This window comes from Pelodiscus sinensis, chromosome 6 (genome assembly GCF_049634645.1).
Source record: "Pelodiscus sinensis isolate JC-2024 chromosome 6, ASM4963464v1, whole genome shotgun sequence".
Taxonomy (NCBI): Eukaryota; Metazoa; Chordata; order Testudines; family Trionychidae; genus Pelodiscus; species Pelodiscus sinensis.
This window is the reverse complement of record NC_134716.1, coordinates 2,311,209-2,329,195: the sequence shown is the minus strand read 5'-3', so window position 1 is coordinate 2,329,195 and position 17,987 is coordinate 2,311,209. Positions and strand designations below refer to the sequence as shown.

Genomic DNA, 17,987 nt, shown 5'->3' with positions numbered 1-17,987 from the left:
TCATGGCCCTCGGCAGAGCAAGGCCTCCCTAGCGGCAGGACTAGACAGATCTGAGCCAACAGCGTCTCTGGGCTGCTCCTTATGGCTCCGCTCTGCTCTACGGGGATAGCACAGATGGCATCAGGCCCCTCAGCAGGCTGGACAGGTGGGGCCTTCCTGCTCCTCACTCCCCTGCTGGTCTCTAGCTCCTGGGCCCGGTGCTCTCCAGAGCCCTCTCTCGACCATCACGTGTGGCTCTTGCCCAGCCATGCTGGGGGCGGGGGACTTCCCACAGGAACCCCGCTGCCCCCACAGAGCTGTGGTTGGGCCACGCACAGTCCAGGCTGGAGGAATCTGGAACCAAGGACAGGGGGTTGATTCTTTGCGGCTGGGGTGGCTCCGGTACAGCCTCACAGTTGTGAACAGGACCGAGCTATGACACCATATGAACTCATGCTCCACCGCCTGCCCCGGGAGGAAGGGGGCATGTGGGGTCCCCCTGCCTTGCTGGCACCCATGCAGGCAGGCAGAACAGCCACTGCCAGGCTGCCGTGTAAGACAGACAGGACAGGGGTGGGGAAAAGGCCCCTGCGTCGGGCTGGGCCCAGAGCAGAAGCAATGTGCACTAGCAAGAAGCAAAGGGTGATTTTTGGGCTCCTGGCCCGGTTATAGACGTGCCCTTTCTTGGTCTAGCTAAGGGATGGTCTAGATCAAGGTGGGCAATAAAACAGCAACGATTCACCGGAGTTAGCCCCTGGCAGGCTGCTGCCACTATATGCACCTGCACCTCCGCAAGTGCGGGCGATCACAGCTCCCCTTGGCCAGGCTCAGCGATCAGCAGCCACCGCGAGCTGCAATCCCCCGTACAGCAGTGTGGGGGCTAGAACTCGGTAGGGTAGAGTGAGGTGGTACACACGGGGCTGATTATACAGCGAACTTGCTGTCTGGAGCAGCTCAGCCCATCGTGATATGTAATTAGCAGCTTGAGCTCCTCAGAAATCTTTCCACTGGTAACCACGCTGTTTTAGATTCAGAGCACTGTCCGGTTATCTGCCTGTAGTTTATCTTCAGCTGGAGCTGCCTGGGCCGCACAGTGAGCTAGCTACTCGGGGAGCTGAATGCTGAGACAGAAAACGAGAGCAGGCTATTGCCGTTAAGCTTTGCTGTGCAAGCTATGTCATCTCGCAGTCACAGCCTGGCCTGTGATATATGAAACAGACCAGACAGCCTCTTCCACCCCCCTCGGCACTCCCCCCCTCGGCACTCTTGGAATCCTACAGCTATTTCATTCTAAAATTAGTCCATGCAAAGGGCACCTTACAGAAAAGAGACCTAGGTACCAGGGTTCCCGTCCAGTCCTTTAACTCCTCAGAGAATCCAAAGCCGTTCTCTCGATGCCCTGAATGTTGAGCTGAGATACCATTGCTGGGGGATGGGACCGTAATGTCTGGCAAGAGGCTGTGGTGTCATGCAACATTTTAACCCCTATTTTGGTGTGGGAAGCACGTTTTTATGTCTCTTTTCTTCTTCCTCCAAATGTTCAGTTTCCACTTTCATTGGCCACTGGAGAGCAGCTTTTCGCAGGGTTTTTTTAAGCGGATGAGCAACAGGAGCCACGTTCTGGTGGGGGGGGTGTGACTCAAGAATTCAATGCCATTCAACCGAGACTCCCAATCACAATCGCCGGCAGGAGGAAACAGCAGATTGTTCTGCCCTTTTGCCTTCTGGAGCTGCCGGGAGGTGGGAAAGCAAGTGCCTGGTGGTGGAAGCTCTATAGTCAAGCCCAAGTCTTAGCGCTTTCCTTCAGGAGCAACCCGGGGAAAGTGACAGTGTCCTTGGTGGGCTAGTGGGTGGGCCTTGCCCGGATTCCGACCCCACCAGGCAGGCAGCAGTGCTCTTGTTAGCGTTAAGGGTTCTACAGTGGTCACCTGATGCTCCAGAAGTTATGGGGCCAGTTCTCTATGGCGCCCCAGTGCTTCCGGGTGTAGTGCCAGGTAGGGAACGTAAGCAGCCGCTCCCGGCTTCCCAAGCCCCTGAGCCACCCTCTGGAGAGAGTTCAGATCAGCCCTGGAGCTGCACTAACATCTCCCAACTAATAATGGTTGTCAAGGGCCATCCTCCAGCTGGGGCTAGCCAGGCCCCCTGCCTGCTCCAAGGTGATCTTGTGCCGGGCGCTGTCAGGGAAGAATGGCTACTCTCATGCTTTGCCTATTGGCAATCCCATCTGAGAAAGGAATTGCAAGCTGGGACTAGCCCGCTCCATGGCGGGGTGTCTGAGACAAACGATGGCAGACAGTGGGTTTTCAGGGGACTTGCAAGGGGAGAACATCATGGAAATGTGGACATTTTTGTACAGTAGAAATGGTATAGCGAGACGCGCACCTTGTCAGGGACAAGTGGGTAAGCTGTACATGAGACGAGTGCTTGGGTGGGCACAAAACGAATGCCCAGAGCTCACATGGGAGTGTGCAGAGACTTGTTTGCATCTTGCAGAAATACCCACCCATGAGAGTTTGCCTGTGCATTTGGGCAGATTATATGGAGGGTGGTGCCGGGGCAAGAAGATTCAAAGGGTGCAAGTTATGACTCTGGCTGGTAGCACATGTTGGCTATGTCTACACTGCACAGTTATTTCGGAATAAGCTATTCCGGAATAGTTATTCTGAAATAGCTTATTTTGAAATAGCGTATGTACACTGCAGGGAAGCCTCAAAATGAGTCCGAGGCTGGCTTCCCTAAGGTAAACTTGCTATCTCGATTTAGTGTCCCAGGAGGAATAACTTAGAATGGTCCAGGTGAGGGACTATTTCGAAATAGCAGAAGTGGCGCCTCTACATGGGCCTTATTTCGAAATAGGCATTATTCTTCGTAGAATGGGGTTTACAGAAGTTGCAATAAGCTGTCTGTTATTTTGGAATTATTTCGAATTAATGGAATTGTTGTGTAGACACCTGCATGGTTATTTCAGAATAACGGACGTTATTCCAAAACAACTTTACTGTGTAGACACACCCTCTGAGAGTAGGTCAAGTTTCAGCCTAAAATTTCAGAGCTGGCGTTTGAAAATGTGATCTGAAGGTTATGGAATGTTGATGCACTACTCTCAAAATGTACTATCCCTTAGAGCCAAAAACCTTACGAGTCACAAAAGAGGTTAACATTTTGCTTTGCTTGACACGATAGAGAGCCTCAGAACAGGCTTTTTGATCATTCTTTTTTTACCAGAGCCTTATTTAGAATGAACAGAAGGGACAACCTAGTGTCTCAGACTTTGAGTCACAGTATGATTTGAATCTTTTCATCTGAACTCCTGAAGCTAATTGGAGAGTACTTTGATGAAGAGGGCCTGGAGAAGTCAAAGGGTCACTTCTCTTTGCAACATATCTGCCTAAATGCCCTCGTTCTTCACTGACTCCGCTGGATTTCACATCTAAGCCAGATTTTTACATACCACTGCAGCAAGAGATTTTTTCCGCAAGGCGTCAATATTAGATTTCTTGTATTACAGATAAAAGCTTTTCTCCATTTCATTAGTGTCTTCCCATTAAGTCACACTATATCTTAAAACTACTCATTCACTATCAGGAAGCTGAGGCTGCTGGAAAAGATTGTAGCAGTAATTACGGGAAGTGCTTTCTCAAGGTGGAGAAGAGAGAATCTTCATTTGCTTACTTGGCAGGAAAGCCTAGGCCAGATTTATTTTGAGATTTCAATACACAAAAGGCATTCTTATGCAAATTCCACTACCTGAGGAAAATATACGGAAGAAACGGGAAAGTTTTCTTAACTGAAAACTTTCATTCCTGGCTATTCATATTTTGCCAAACTACCCATAAGTTCCACATATACCTCCAAACTATTCTTTCTGACTGTAGTGACACCAAGTTTCTCTGTTCCCAAGCCAAAGAGACACTTCTGTTGCTATTATTATTTTCAGTTGACTGGCGAAAAGGTACATAACAATTTTCCAGCTTCTTTGAACTTCTCAGGAATAAATGAAATCAGATAACTAGCTCTCTTGCCTTGCTCATTTGAAATCAATGAGGTTCCTAGTGTAAATTTCAACCAGTAGTGGAGATCTAGGGACTCATCATTTGATGTAGCAAGCAACTTTGCTAACCAGCAAATCTGTATCTGCATCTAGGCCTAGGTACAAATTTAGGCCTGGCTACAGAGTCTATAAACTTATTTGCTTTAAAGAGATTAATCTGGTTTAAGTATGAAGACGCCTCCCAACACAAACCAATGAAAGGCAAGGAAATACGAAGTTCTGGGATACCTTTTCAATCATACCTTAATTCCAACATGGTACTTTTGCTCTGGCAAGGATGGAGTTCACATCTGGACAAGGGACTTCCCTGCTATCTCCAAATGCATGTGAGGTGAGTGTATGTGCAGAGTGCCACAAAACCTTATTCATCAATAGTTGTTAGTAGCTTTCAGAGATTCTAAATGAAAACATTGAACGACAGACAAGAATTATGGGGCCAGAGCCATACAGATGTAACTCTACCAGATCTGACTTGTGGATTTTGTGATTTGAAAGAAATTGCAACTTCTTCCTTCTCTGCACTAGCTGATTTCCATAAATGTGTGCCTTAAAACATGCGTCTTCATTCTCATCTTTGCAGGCAGAGCTCTCCAAGTTCATGGCTCTGAGGAATGGTGGGAGGGAAAAGTGCACAAGAAAGAGCATGGATTTCAAGAAGGAAGATTTTATCGGTCTCAGGGAGTTGGTAAGTGAGAGCCTATGGGAAGAAAGATTAAGGGGAAAACAGCTTGAGCAAGTTGGCAGTTTTTCAAAGAGCCATGACTACGGGCACAAGAGCAAACCGTCCCATTGTGTAGGACAGATGGGAAATATGACAAGAAACCACCCCAGCTTTACCAGATCTTCAATGATCGGCAACGAAGAAGATTCCTACAGAAAATGGAAACTAGGCCATGTTATGAAGGATGGACATAAACAAACGTCACAAGCACGTAGAGACAAAGTTAGAAAAGCCAAGGCACAAAATGACATTCAACTAGCTGGAGATATAACGGGAAACAGGAAAAGAGTCTACAAATGCAGCGGAAGCAAGAGGAAGACCAAGGACAAGGTAGGCCTGTTACTCAATAAGGTGGGGGGAGGGGAAGCAATAACAGATAACGTGGAAGTGGCAAAAATGCTACATGATGTTGTCTCAGTCTTTTTGTCGTCCTGCCTTGCGTGTAGCGGGTGGAGAAAACCTCTTGAGGTCCCTTCCAGTGCTCGACTTCTCTGATCTAAGTTGTTAATGGTCATCCAAGTAACCGACTATTTAAAATGAAGCGAATTACAGTGAGTGTCTCAGGTGCTTGATTGTAAAGGCAGTGCACACTCAGCCACGGAAGTAGCGCTTGTTTGGGGCCCATTGGAAGGTCACAGACAGAGGCACTGCACTGTGAGATGAACCCTTCTTGCTTGCTTTATTCCAGTGGCGGGAGAGGCCGGGAGAGATGGAGGGTTCCTTGTTTCCTCCCCATTCGGAGAGGATTTCATTTCTCTTCCTTGTGCTCCTGTTCGTGCTCAGTCTTTTCTAAGTTCCCACTTCTACGTTTTTCCCTGATCTGAACCTTTCTATTTGGTCTTTTTTTAGAGTGCTGTCTTTCATCTACATTCTCCTGCAACACCCGTAGGTCTCCATTCAGGGCACTAAATCAAGCCTCGCGTCTCTAGTTCCACAAGCTGAAGGCTGAGAAGGGATCTTTCCTGGGGGTAAACACCAGGGAGGAAGAAGAGCTACTGACTCTAAAGCACAGTCCTGGCACAAGAAGGAAATTGGGTGAGGCTGGCCCCGAATACTTTGAGGCTGGAAATTGGAAGGAGGCTTTGCCATCGGAGGCGGCAGCTTTTGGCACAGCTCTGGCAGAAGAAGTGGGGACAAATAACCGGCATGGCTTGAATGATAAATGTGTGAGCGGCTTGCCTAGGGTAGCAGGGGACTGGAGGCAGGGAGTCCCTTTCAGCGTCTTTTCTCTCTGCTGTTGTCTCTCTGCCACTAATTTAGTCCTTCCTTACGTTAGTTTGAAATGAGGGGTGGGAATCCTAAGGATGTGGCCCCTGGCTTGCCGGATTCTGGCCCCCCAAGGCTCAGGGTCCCCCCTTCAGAATTGGGGAGCCTGCGCTGTTGCTCCAGTCCCGCTTCTCACTTGCATGTGACCCCCAACTGATTTTTCTGCAGGTCAGCAGCCCCCAACTCAAAAAGCCCATTTTAAACCATCTCTGTTAATTTCATTGGGTGATCCCTGGTTCTCGTTATCTGAAGGCATCCCTCAGCACTGCTTCCCCCGTTAGGCCACTGCTTTCTCTGGCCTTTGGGTTTCCTTCCTTCCCTAGCCTCCCCTTTATTTCTCTCTCCTTTTGCCGGTCTCTGTCCTTCTCTCTGCATTACTTTCCTGGCCACCCCGCCCAGCTCTCAACCCAACTGGCTACCCTGCCACGTTCCACTTCCCAGTCCAGCCATTGACATGACCGGTGATGAAGTCGTTAATCTTGACGCTTCAGATGGGTTTTGAAGTCAGAGGTGTGGGGGCCTTTGGAAGGTTCTCGCTGATGTCACGAGGAAACTCAGTTCATTAGGCAGTTACAGCTTAGAGTCTGGCCAATGCGACTTCATGACTTGGGATGGATGCTGCAGGGAGCTGGAGGACTATATCCCTGGTATGCAAAGCTCAAGGTGACCAGTGTTTTTATGCTGCCACACAGCCACTGCGGCAGGGCCATGAACTATGTATTGCAGACCCAGGGCGGGGGTCTTAGTCCTGCAGGAAATGCCACCCATAGACGAGCTCTGAATTCAGATCAGATTGTAACGGTGTCTGTTCCCGCCCCTTCCTGCTTTGCCCAAATGCTTCACATGGTCTAGCATTTCCATGAAAAATCCTAGCATCCCAAATAGGTATCCCTTCCCATCCCCATGCCTGCCCCTTGTTACATCACAAAACCAGCGTTCGCTAGTCACACAGCACTTTCAGCTTTGCTGTGATGGTGGCCATCCTGCTACCTAACCCCACTGGGGTGCAAAGGCAAATAGAAAGCAAGCTGATTTCCATAATGGAACGACAGTTTCTAGATTTGGGTCAGTGGGCTCAGTGATGGCGGCGAGGGGACTGGATCTGCCTCAAGGTTTAAAAAAGCACTTTTAGCTTCCTTCTCTGTAGGGTTTCTCTGCACTTTGGGGAAACAAACATTTCTCTTTGCAGCACTGTTGTTTGGCCCTGAAATCTCTGGTTGCATTGATACAAGCAAAACTTTGTCTCCAGCTTGAGGGGGAAAAAAGGGGGTGGTTTTTTTTAGCATAGATTGTCTGTCTTCTTCCCGTTTAGCTATTTTGGAGTGATTGTAACACGTTTGATTTCAAGCATTTCTCAGCCTTCTCTGAGCCCAGATGGGGAGAAGTACATTTGTTCCTTCTCTGAGCCAAAGCAGACAACGACTTTGCAGAGTCTTTTCACTTCCCCTCCTGTGCTTGGCCATTAGGAAAGGGGGCAGGGAGGTTAGTGCTTTCCACATATTGTAGCGGGACCATTTTAATCCATTGCAAAACCAGCCACGTGCCATGGAAAGAAACTCTTCTCTCTGGCACGCCAGCGCCATGTCGCAACCTCCCTCCCTCCCTCCGTCCCTCAGTTCTCTCTTTCCTGAGACCGGAGAGTGCCCGGGGTCTATTCGGATTCTGCCTCGTCGGATGGCATTGCGGGAGAAGGCCTGGGCTGAATTGCTGGGATGGCTATTACGGCTCAGACCTTAAGGCTGCTAGAGTCTCTGCCTTGGATTGGGTCCTGCCTCCGCACGTTATCAAACCCACAGCGAGACTGCCGCCACTGGGGGCATTCTCCATGGGCCAGATCAAGCGCAGAGCCTCCTGGCTCCCAAGAAGCCGCTTCCTCCACATCCAGACATGCAGTGGTAACTGGCTGGTGGCAAGCGGGGTGCTGTGGGAGGCCTACAAGTGCGTGTGATAATGGAATGGGTGGTGTTCCTGGTCTGCCCCAAGACTGACTACCTCCATGTCCCCCCGTGCGGAGGGGAGCCCTAGGGCGGAGGGGAGCCATGAGCAGGAAGGCTGTTGTGTTTGCTTTCCCACGCCCAGTATGGATCCCATTTATGGAAGGCCCTAAAGGTGTAGGGAGAGCACTCAGAGCCAGCACGCGGACATAGGAGCTCTGTGCATGGGACGCTCTGAGGATCCCCCTGGGATCCTTAGGGTTTGTTCTCCCATGCTGGAATGATGGGAAACTCCAGGGGAAAGCTTTGCAGAGCTTCCAGCATTACCAAGGGGCAGGAGAGCCAAGTCCCTGCTCAGAACCAGTCCTGAGATGATTCTTCATATTCAACAGTCACGCAACTAAACTAATCGTAATAACGTCTAGCTCTGACATCGCTCTTCTCATCAGAAGAGCCCCCAACGCTTTACAAAGACGGACAGTGTAGTTGTCTTCTTACAGACAGGGAAACTGAGGCACAGGGGTGTGGGAACGTGCTTTGCTCAAGGTCACCCAGCAGGCCGATGGTAGAGTCGGGAATGGAACCTCAAGGACTGCCAGCCCCAAGGTCACACAAACTCTCATGCAACAATCTGATCGTCACAGATCACCTTAACCTCAGCTGTCCAAGCTATTGCAGACGCCTCCGTCTTGACGCTGGTCTCGCCAGGAATGTGAACAACGTTTACAATGCTGGGATCCCCACAAATTTTGTTTCTCAGAGAACTTCTCCTTGGGAATCCGCCTCAGAGGTCATGGGCATGCTTTCTGGCGTCACTTGAAACAAGAATTCTCCTGCAAAGAGCTCTATGCATATAAATATTTCATCAAGTCAACTCGTATTGGTTCACACTCGGCTGCCTCCGTACACAGCAGTGCTTCTCGCGCCAAAGTGCCAACTGGCACACTGGCTAAAAGGAGCAACACGCACCGTGTCTGGCCTTGAGCTATTCTGCCTGCAGGACAGCAGTGAAATGGCACTGGCCTCTTCTGGGTGCAATCCAGCCTGCTGTCCTGCATGTGCCAAACCCCCAGCGCTGCTAGGAATGACGACTCGCTCAAACCACAAGTTGTAGGAGATGCCACGGAAGATGCTTGTAGCACAGGAAGAGAGGAACTCTGAGCCCACGGTTTCATGAATGTGCCACCCGTGCAGTTGTAGCCACGCAGGAGGTTGGCAGCATATTGTTTGCAGGATTTAAACACATTTTTAATTTCATAATTTTTTTAAACAGTCTTTATTTTCCCTCTGGAAAGCAGAAACCCTCATCAACTGGCAGGTGGCCTTGTGGTGTCAAATAAGCACACACCTGTGATCCCACAGCTAATGGCAGTGATATCTGTGCCGTAAATGGACATTATAAATCCATGCATATTGCTCCTTCTCAGAGCATTCCTATCGATCCACTCCCTTAAGTGAATTGTTCAGGTCGCAGATGATTTATTATTTCGTGCTGGTACGGAGAGTCCTTTTTTTCATATTGCACTCGCTACAGCAGGAGAGTTTCCTTGGAAAAAAAAATCAATGTGATCTATTAGGAAGCTATTTAAAAATGGAGGTTTTGGATTGGCTGTCAGAGCCACAGTAAGAATATCTAGGATGCATGGGACTTATATTTTTCCCTTCCGTGGTTGTTTACTACTTCCATTTTGTAAAAGCAATAAAAAAAAATGGAAGAGTTGGTCTGTTAGTTGTAGCAATTACTTAGAAAAGCCCTACTGCGTTGCTTTGCTGCAGAAGTCAGGGTTACGTGTTCAGTGCAGTTGTGAAATGAACTGAGAGAGGCTGCCCACAAACGACGGGTTGGCCATGATGTCTCCTCCCTGTCTCTCGGACCCCCTATCTCCCTCTCGCCCTCATTCCGACTTGCAAGCTCAACGTCGCCAGCTTTAGCCCTCCGCCCAGAACGTCTCTTCAGTAACTGCGGCATGTCTGCGGCCAGCGCCTCGACTGTTGTAAAAGCAGCAAAACTCCATGGCGGCCAACCGAGCCGGCCTGGTTCGTGGTAGCCAAAGAGCTGACGTCATGGCAGGGTTACATCCATGAGCCTCCATCCAGTGCAGCACAAAACAGCTGGGTGAACAGTTCCTATCTGCTGACCTGCTGCCGGGCATGCCGAGCGCATGGCCGGACTCTGCACTCGCTCCCACCAGCTGGCTCATGGCAGAGAGGAGTATCTGAGCTCCAGGACTGCAGAGACTCAGTGAGAACCAGACCCACCGCGAATGTGCCTAAACTTGAGGGGACTGAAGAGAGGCACATGGGCAGGAGACCCGCACAGCGTGGAGGGGAGGCCAGATGCAGGCTGCGATGGTGCGAGCACCACAGACCAGAGCGTCACCCAGTGCGTTGGCAGGAAGAGGAGGCGCCAGGAGCCTCCCTGAGTGGAAAGTGGCGTGGTGCAGAGATGAGAGTGAGCCCAGCCCAGGCCTCCCTATGCCTCCTCAGTGCCAGGACTGTGGAAACAGGACAGTGGCCGGGCAAGCCCCAGCTTACGATGTCTGTACTTCTTTGTGCTGAGCTGTCGGGCCCGAACCCAAACCTTCCTGCGGCCTCCTGCCCTTGCATAAACCACCTCCCGTGGGCCATGCATGCAAGGCCTGGACACGCCTATTCGTGCCGAATGGCAGGGACATGGTTCCCATAGGAAGGAGCAGGGCTGGCCTTACCATGAGGCGAACTGAGGCGGCCGCCTCAGGTGCCAGACTGTGGGGGGCTGCTGGTGCAGATGTATTCTCTCTGTGGCACCATGAGAGGAGTAGAACAGGAAGGAGGCAGAATTGAGACCTTTCAAAGCTTTGGCCCAAGCGAGGTGGCATGGGGGCGTCATTTGAGCTCCCTGCCTCAGGTGCCAAAATGTTATGGGCCATCCCTGGGAAAGAGGGGCGGAAAAGACCCAGCCAGCTAGCCTAGCCCTCTACCAAGGCAGGGCCCAGGTCTCAGTGCTTTCCCCTGGCTGGTCTGAAATCTCTCCGGGGAAGAGTCGAGTGAAACGCTGTTTTGTTTGCTTGTCTTACGGGTCACGCCGAGATCTTTCTCTCTGTGGCTATATGCAGAGCTGTATGCTTAGGAGGGCTCGTTTGCACAAAGCACACATGTTTGCACATATCCCAGCTTTCGCGCCTGGTTCAGTGTATACAAGTGGCCTCAAATCGTGTCTTTCATTCCCCCAGGATCCAATTTCATTCGTTCCTCTTGGCAGCTCCTTTGCATAGTTTACACCCACAGAGGAAGAGAGAGATGTGCTCCCCACCCAGATCGGGAGAGCAGAGGAGCTATCAGAGGCAAGGTCCTGGCGTGGAACTGCAGCGTTAAGCAGAGACGGCTAGCCATGCACGGGGGGCGAGCGTGGGAGACAGCGCTGGCCTCCCAATGAACACCACAAGCAGCACCGGGTCTCCCCTCGGGGCTTGCCAGTGAGGTAACTCATACTGTGAAGTGGAAGCCTTAGACGCCTGCAGGGAACAGACTCTCCGCAATGACCCCATGTCTGAAATGCCCCTCACTTCACCCCAGAGCTACCCACATGCCACCCACGCTGAAAATCGCTTGCCACAGAAAGAAAACCTCCGGGGGCGGCCGCTGCCACAAGCTGCTCATGCCAAAGGAAGGGCTCTCGCTGACCGCGTTTAAAGTGTCCTTCCAAGATCTTTTGGGCTTCTCCCTTCGAGTCTCGGAGCGGCTTGTGGCAGCTCTGGCAGAGCTGCTCCCACTTAGCCAACGGCAGCCTGGCCACCGCCAAGAAATGAAGCAAAATAAACCCACCAGTCGCCTTTCCGAGCGAAGCCTCACAGACCCCACACGAAGGCTGGTGGCCTCAGTCCCCAGAACTGAACACTGCACCCCTGGGAGTTGGCCCACGCTCCCGGCCTCTCAGAGCCTTCAGGCCTCTACCTGAGAGCTCTCCGCTTCTTCCCAAGTACTGTCGGGGCGCCCAGCCCTGGCAAAAGTCACCCGGTGTCTGCCGCGTGTGCCGAGCCACGTCCCCACACAGAAGCTTTAAAAAGCTGCGAAGATGCCAGGGGGCCCTCTGGGTCTGGCTCTAATCTAAATGGGGGCCTTGCAGGGGATCCCTGTGCTGAAGGCGCCCTTCCCAGTGTGTGTGTGTGTGGCGGGGGGAGCGAGTAGCAGCTATTGGTCTAATTGCAGGTGGTTCTGGCGGCTTTGGAGTGACTGAGCTCGCCAGCATTGCCGCAAAGAGGAGAATTCCCCTCCCCTCCTTTGATGCAGAGCAACGTGTCAAAAATTGCTGATCAAGCCCTCACTCTCTGTGGCGAGAGCCGGCCTGTGTGAAGCGAAGCGCTCGGCGCGCTGCCGGGCTCCTGCAGCTCGCAAGGCACACACAGGCAGCGGGGCCCTCCTGTGCATCTCTTCCTCGTCAGGGAGCCTACGGAGCTCAGGTGCAGCAGGCGCACAGGCCGGAAGTCACCACTCAGCACCAGCACGGAGGGGATTGCCCCGCTGGCGGGTCCAGAACAGCCCCAGCCATTCCTAAGGTGCTCGCGCCGCCCCTGCCTCACTCGCTCACTCACTTCTCCTCCCCTCACCCCAGAGAAGCCAGTGCCGTTACCGGCAAAACACAAAGGGAAAGGCCACGCACAAAGTTTGGGGCAGAGCAGGGAATGGAACTGGGGTTTTGGCTGGTGCAGTGACCACTAGGCAATTTTCCCTCTCCTCCTTAGCATCACACTCATAGAATCCTAGAACTGGAAGGGGCCTCGAGAGGTCATCAAGTCCAGCCCCCTGCCGCCACGGCAGGACTCAGCACCATCTAGACCATCCCTGACAGGTGTCTGTCTGACCTCTTCAATATCTCATATCTCCAGGAATGGAGATTCCACAACCTCCCCAGGCAACTTATTCCAGTGTTTAACCACCCTGACAGGCAGGAAGTTTTTCCTAATGTCCAGCCTAAATCTCCCTTGCTGCAGTTTAAGCCCATTGCTTCTTGTCCTATCCTCAGAAGCCAAGGAGAACAATTTCTCTCCTTCCTCCTTGTAACTCCCTTTTAGGTACTTGAAAGCTGCTGTCCTCTCTCCTCTCAGTCTTTTCTTTTCCAAACTAAACAAGCCCAGTTCTTTCAGGCTTCCCTCGTGGGCCATGTTTTCTAGACCTTTCATCATTTTTGTTGCTCTCTTTGGCTCTTCTTTCCTGAGATGCGGTGCCCAGAACTGGACACAATACTCCAGCTGAGGCCTAATCAGCGCAGCGTAGAGAAGAATCACTCCTTGGGTCTCGCTCACAAAAGGCATCACTGACCTCGCCTGGGAGTTAGCGACACACCCAACATCTAGCTTTCCTGCCCCTCAGTCCACCTCAACGCTTAACGCTGCAGCTTCCCCTGAAAATGGAGAGGATTAACTGCAGTCCCCGTTAGCTTAGCACATGGTGCATAGGCAACGCTGGGTCGCTGCTGTTTGCCTGGGAGGAGACGTACCCTTTTGTAGGCGTCTGTGGAAGCCCTGGGTTGCCTTGGTCTACACATGGACAGTCCTACATGCAGCTGCTCCCTGGCATCACCTAACAGGAAGAGCTAGTGGCGGCTGTTGCCACCGCGCTGACATGGAAGTGACATCAGGGAGCAGGCAGGGGAGAGAGTCTGCCCCTTGCTTCCAGGGAGCTGCCGAGTGTGACGGAAGTTTCACTGCCGCACTACAGTCGGCACGGCAGCGCATTGTCAGAGACAAATGCAGGCTATGGTTCCCAGATGGCACGAGAGACATGGCCGGGTGATCCGAGAGCAGCTCTGGAGGTGACAATAACACTGCTTTGCTCTGGTTTGGGCCCATCACCTCACCCGCCTGGACCAAAGCCTCCAAGGAGCCCCCTCGACTGCTTGGGGCCTGCTGAAATTCTGACCTTAAAGACCCGGCTCCCAACGGGCAAGCTGAGCCCTTTGAAACGTTCCTATTCATTTCAGGCTCCCTATTGGCACAGCAGGGCGGACGCTGATCTGCCTCCAGGCCTCATGCAGCTTACTGTGTGCAATCATTGCCTTGCTATGGATAGTCCAAATGAGACGTGTAGGGTGCCAGCAATGGGGCAGAGAGCTTCAACGGGCCACATTCGGATGCCTGGACTCCTGCTGAGTAACATGCCCTGAAATCCGGCTGTGGCTCCCTCTTGGTTCTCCAGCTTGCTTCAGGGGAGTAGGAATTTGCTGCTCACCCGTGAGAAGTGTCCACCCCAGACTCACTCAGCTACTTTGGCCCAACACCCACTTAGCTCCACATTCAAGGTTCAAAACAGCCACACAGAGGCAAAGGAGGAGGCATTGCTCCTCCTCACGCCCCTGTGTGCTCCCACAAACATTTCCGGGCTGGGCTGCATGAGGGGTTAGGCTGGAATAAGGTAGGATATAGATTTCAAGTGGCGTCGCTACCCTGGATTAACTCCTCATGGGAGCACTTATTCCAGATTAGCTACCGTAAATCAGAGTGACTTTGGGCTCTCTCTGCCAATTCACACACACATGCAAGCCCTCATAAACTAGTCCCTAAGGACTACCGGTTAGAAACGTTGAAAGGATTAAGAAACCCAGCAGAAGAGACACTTTTAGTCCTCTCGCCATTACAAATGAGGCTTCTCTGTCCTTGGTCAGAAAATAACCGTAGTTCTGTTTGCAGGCTCTCCAGAGATTTTACGCTGGCAGACCGGGTACCAAAGCCCCAAGATCTCAGCTGAACAGTGACAAATACATGGTCGGAACCGATGTGACTCACCTGTGTGTCAGTATTCAACTAGCTAGTAGAGCTATAAAAGTGGGTTTCACATTGAGATTTTATGAAATGCTTGTAAATTGTGGCTCTCGCTTATAATACCTGTACCGCATGTTACAAGGCAACATTGAAGTGTTTTTACAATTACAGAGCAATCACCGGACAGGAGAGAAGCATTAGCAAGCATGAAATACTATTTTCCAACAGGAGACATCCTCTCTTGCCCAACAAAAGAAGGCCCATCAACATCAGACAAGCCATTGTGGAATATCAGTAGACAAAAGGCTTTGTGGATTGCTCACCCCACGCCATGAAGAGATGTACAGCTGGATTCCTCCCAGCAGAAGGGCGAGAGAAATAAAAAGTCCTAGGAAGGAGGAATTGTATCATTTATGCTGCTTGGACTCTGAGGAGCAAGGATTACTAAACATAAGTAAAAAAAACCCACTGCTTGGCCTGGGTTAGGCCAAGAGGACATAGAGAACTTGCTTATTATGGAAAGGAAAAGACTGAGAAGGGACATGAGAGCGGTTTTCAGGTATCTAAAAGGGTGTCACAAGGAGGAGGGAGAAAATTTTTTCTTCTTGACCTCTGAGGACAGGACAAGAAGCAATGGGCTTAAATTAAAGCAAGGAAAGTTTAGGTTGGACATTAGGAAAAACTTCCTAATGGTCAGGGCGGTTAAACACTGGAATAAATTGCCCAGGGAGGTTGTGGAATCTCCATCACTGGAGATATTTAAGAGCAAGTTAGATAGACATCAGGGATGATCATTCTAGACAGTGCTTGGTCCTGGCATGAGGGCAGGGGACTGGACTTCGATGATCTCTTGAGGTCTCTTCCGGTTCTAGCGTTCGATGATTCTATATGCTTCTAGTACCTTTTGAAACATAAGATGCATTTATCATAGAAGTGTAGGTCTGGAAGGGACCTCAAGAAGTCATCAAGTCCAGCCTGCTCATGCTGCATCAGGAGTATATAAACATAGACCGTCCCTGTGAGGTATTTGTCTAACTTGCTTGTAAGACTGGGGACTCCACAACCTTCCGTGGAAGCCTGGTTCCAGAGTTGAACTACCCTTAGAAAGCTTTTCCTAACATCTAACCCACCTTTCCCTTGCTGAAGACTAAACCCATTGCTTCTTGTCCTACCATCAGTGAACATAGAGAAGAACTGATCACTGCCCTCTTTATAGCAGCCCTTAACATAGTAGAAGACGCTTCCCAGGCCACCCCTCAGTCTTCTTTTCTCGAGACTAAACATGCCTCGTTTTTTCAAGCTTTCCTCGGAGGCCAGGGTTTCTGACCCTTTTACCATTTGTGTTGCTCTCCTCTGCGTTCCCTTCATTCCTAAACTGTGGCGCCCAGAACTGACACAGTGCTCCAGCGAGGGCTTCCCTGGGGCCACACAAAAAGGCAAGACAATGACCTCCCACGTGTTACACACGACAGTCCCGCTCATATGCCCCAGAATCATAGCCGGTGTTTTGTAGCTGCATCACAGATAAGGCACATTCTGTCTGTGGGCCGCTGGAATCCCCTTCCCAGCCGCACTTCCACCGAGACAGGAGTTCCCCATTCTGTGGTGGTGCTTCTCATCTTTTTCCCCATCCTCGGTGCTTCTCTTTACTGAATTTCACTTTGCTGGTTTCAGAGTCATTCTCCAATCTGTCCGCATCCCTTTGTATTTTACACCATCCAGGGCCCCAAAGGTCAAGCTCCAGGAAGGAAACTGACCCACAGCCCGAGCCCCGCATGAGCTGACACAGGCCCAGCATGGTGTCTAGGTGCTGTGCAGACGCACCCAAGGTGCTTGCAACCCCTCCTCACGTTGTGCCATCTGCAAACATTATAAGCAGCCACTCTGTTATAGTAATGAAGTCTCAACTGATTGCGGCAGGACCCCAGTAGACATGCCCTCCCAATTTGGCAGCAAACCATTGTCAACTACCCTTTGAGGCTGGTCGTTCGGCCAGTTGTGCCTCCACTTTATGGTCATTTCATCTAGAGCATGTTTCCCTCCTTTACTTAGGAGAAAGTCGTGCAGAGCCGTGTTAAAATCAAGGGATGGTATCGTGTCTGCTGCGTCCCTCCTAGCCACTATGTCAGTCATGCTATCAGAGAAGGAAATTAGGTTGGTTTGCCATGATTTGTTCTTGCCAAATCCATGCGGACAATGCCTTGTCGCCCCTTTCTCCCTTACAAATGGATTGTTTCATCGTTTGCTCCGGTATCTTTCCAGAAATTGTAGTTAGACTAGCTGGTCTGTAATTCTCCTGGGTCTTCCCGGCTCCCCTTGTTAAAGGTAGGTACTGCTCACGGCCAGGCTCCTCTTGGCAGCAGCATGGGTGCAACAGAGTGACCAAGGCTCTCAAAGCTAGCGAGCCCTGCACCAGGGGTGTCCCAGCTACCCCTGGCCTAGGCCCTGCCTGGTGGAAGAGATCGTGTAAGTATTACGCGTTCCGCTGCTCGTCTGGCCCAGACCCAGCTGCCGAGCAGTGTCTGCACCCCAGCCAGGCTGTGCTTTCAGGGCTGGCCCTGGCCCTGGCTGCCAGGTGGGCTCCACACCCCCGGCCGTGCTCCGCTGCCAGGTGTGACCCCGGCCACCAGGCTCTTGCACTGCTGGCTCCCTGTCCCTCAGCTGGCTCCATTGCCAGACCCAGGCTCCTCTCCCCCAGGGCTCTCTGGATTTGCAGCATCCATGGTCCTGCTGGACCATAGATGATGTTGGACCAGAGACACCCGAACCAAAGCGGTCCAACGTGTATTAATAAATGTTTTAACAATGGTGCTGGAGTCCACCAGTCAATCAGGCTAAGCAAAAGGCCTTTTAAGTACAGGAAACAGAACGTTCTAAAGAGGTGGGTCTGGGCTGTGGAACTCCCTGCTGCAGGAAACGAGTATTGAGTTTTGTGATCACTCACAGGACTTGGGCAGGGCGTTCCCTTAGCTATTTCTTTGTGTACAAATAAAGGTAGGTACACACTCACACACACCTAAACAAACAGATGAAAATCCTGGACACCATGCTATTTTCTCTGCAGCTTGGGAAGGAGGGGGGGAAAAAAGATGTTTAGTGTCTTCTCCATTGTATTTAGAAGCCACTCAGATGCTGTGCTGATGGGGGCATATAACATCGTAGACAGGCAGATCAATAGATGGATGGATAAACAGATGGAGAAATCCAGCCAGTAAAAGATAAACCTCACACATCTGTGTGTGGGTGAGCATTGACAGCTTCAAAGAGCTGAGAGAATGACGGTTTCAGAGCGATTCCCT

The 17,987-nt window shown here is 51.2% G+C and overlaps 1 protein-coding gene across 3 annotated transcripts in view; it reads right to left on the bottom strand.

Annotated features, from left to right (window-relative positions):
- The window catches only part of CPLX1 (complexin 1), a 137,176-nt gene that overhangs the window by 57,464 nt on the left and 61,725 nt on the right, over positions 1 to 17,987 (bottom strand). The window lies entirely within an intron of this gene.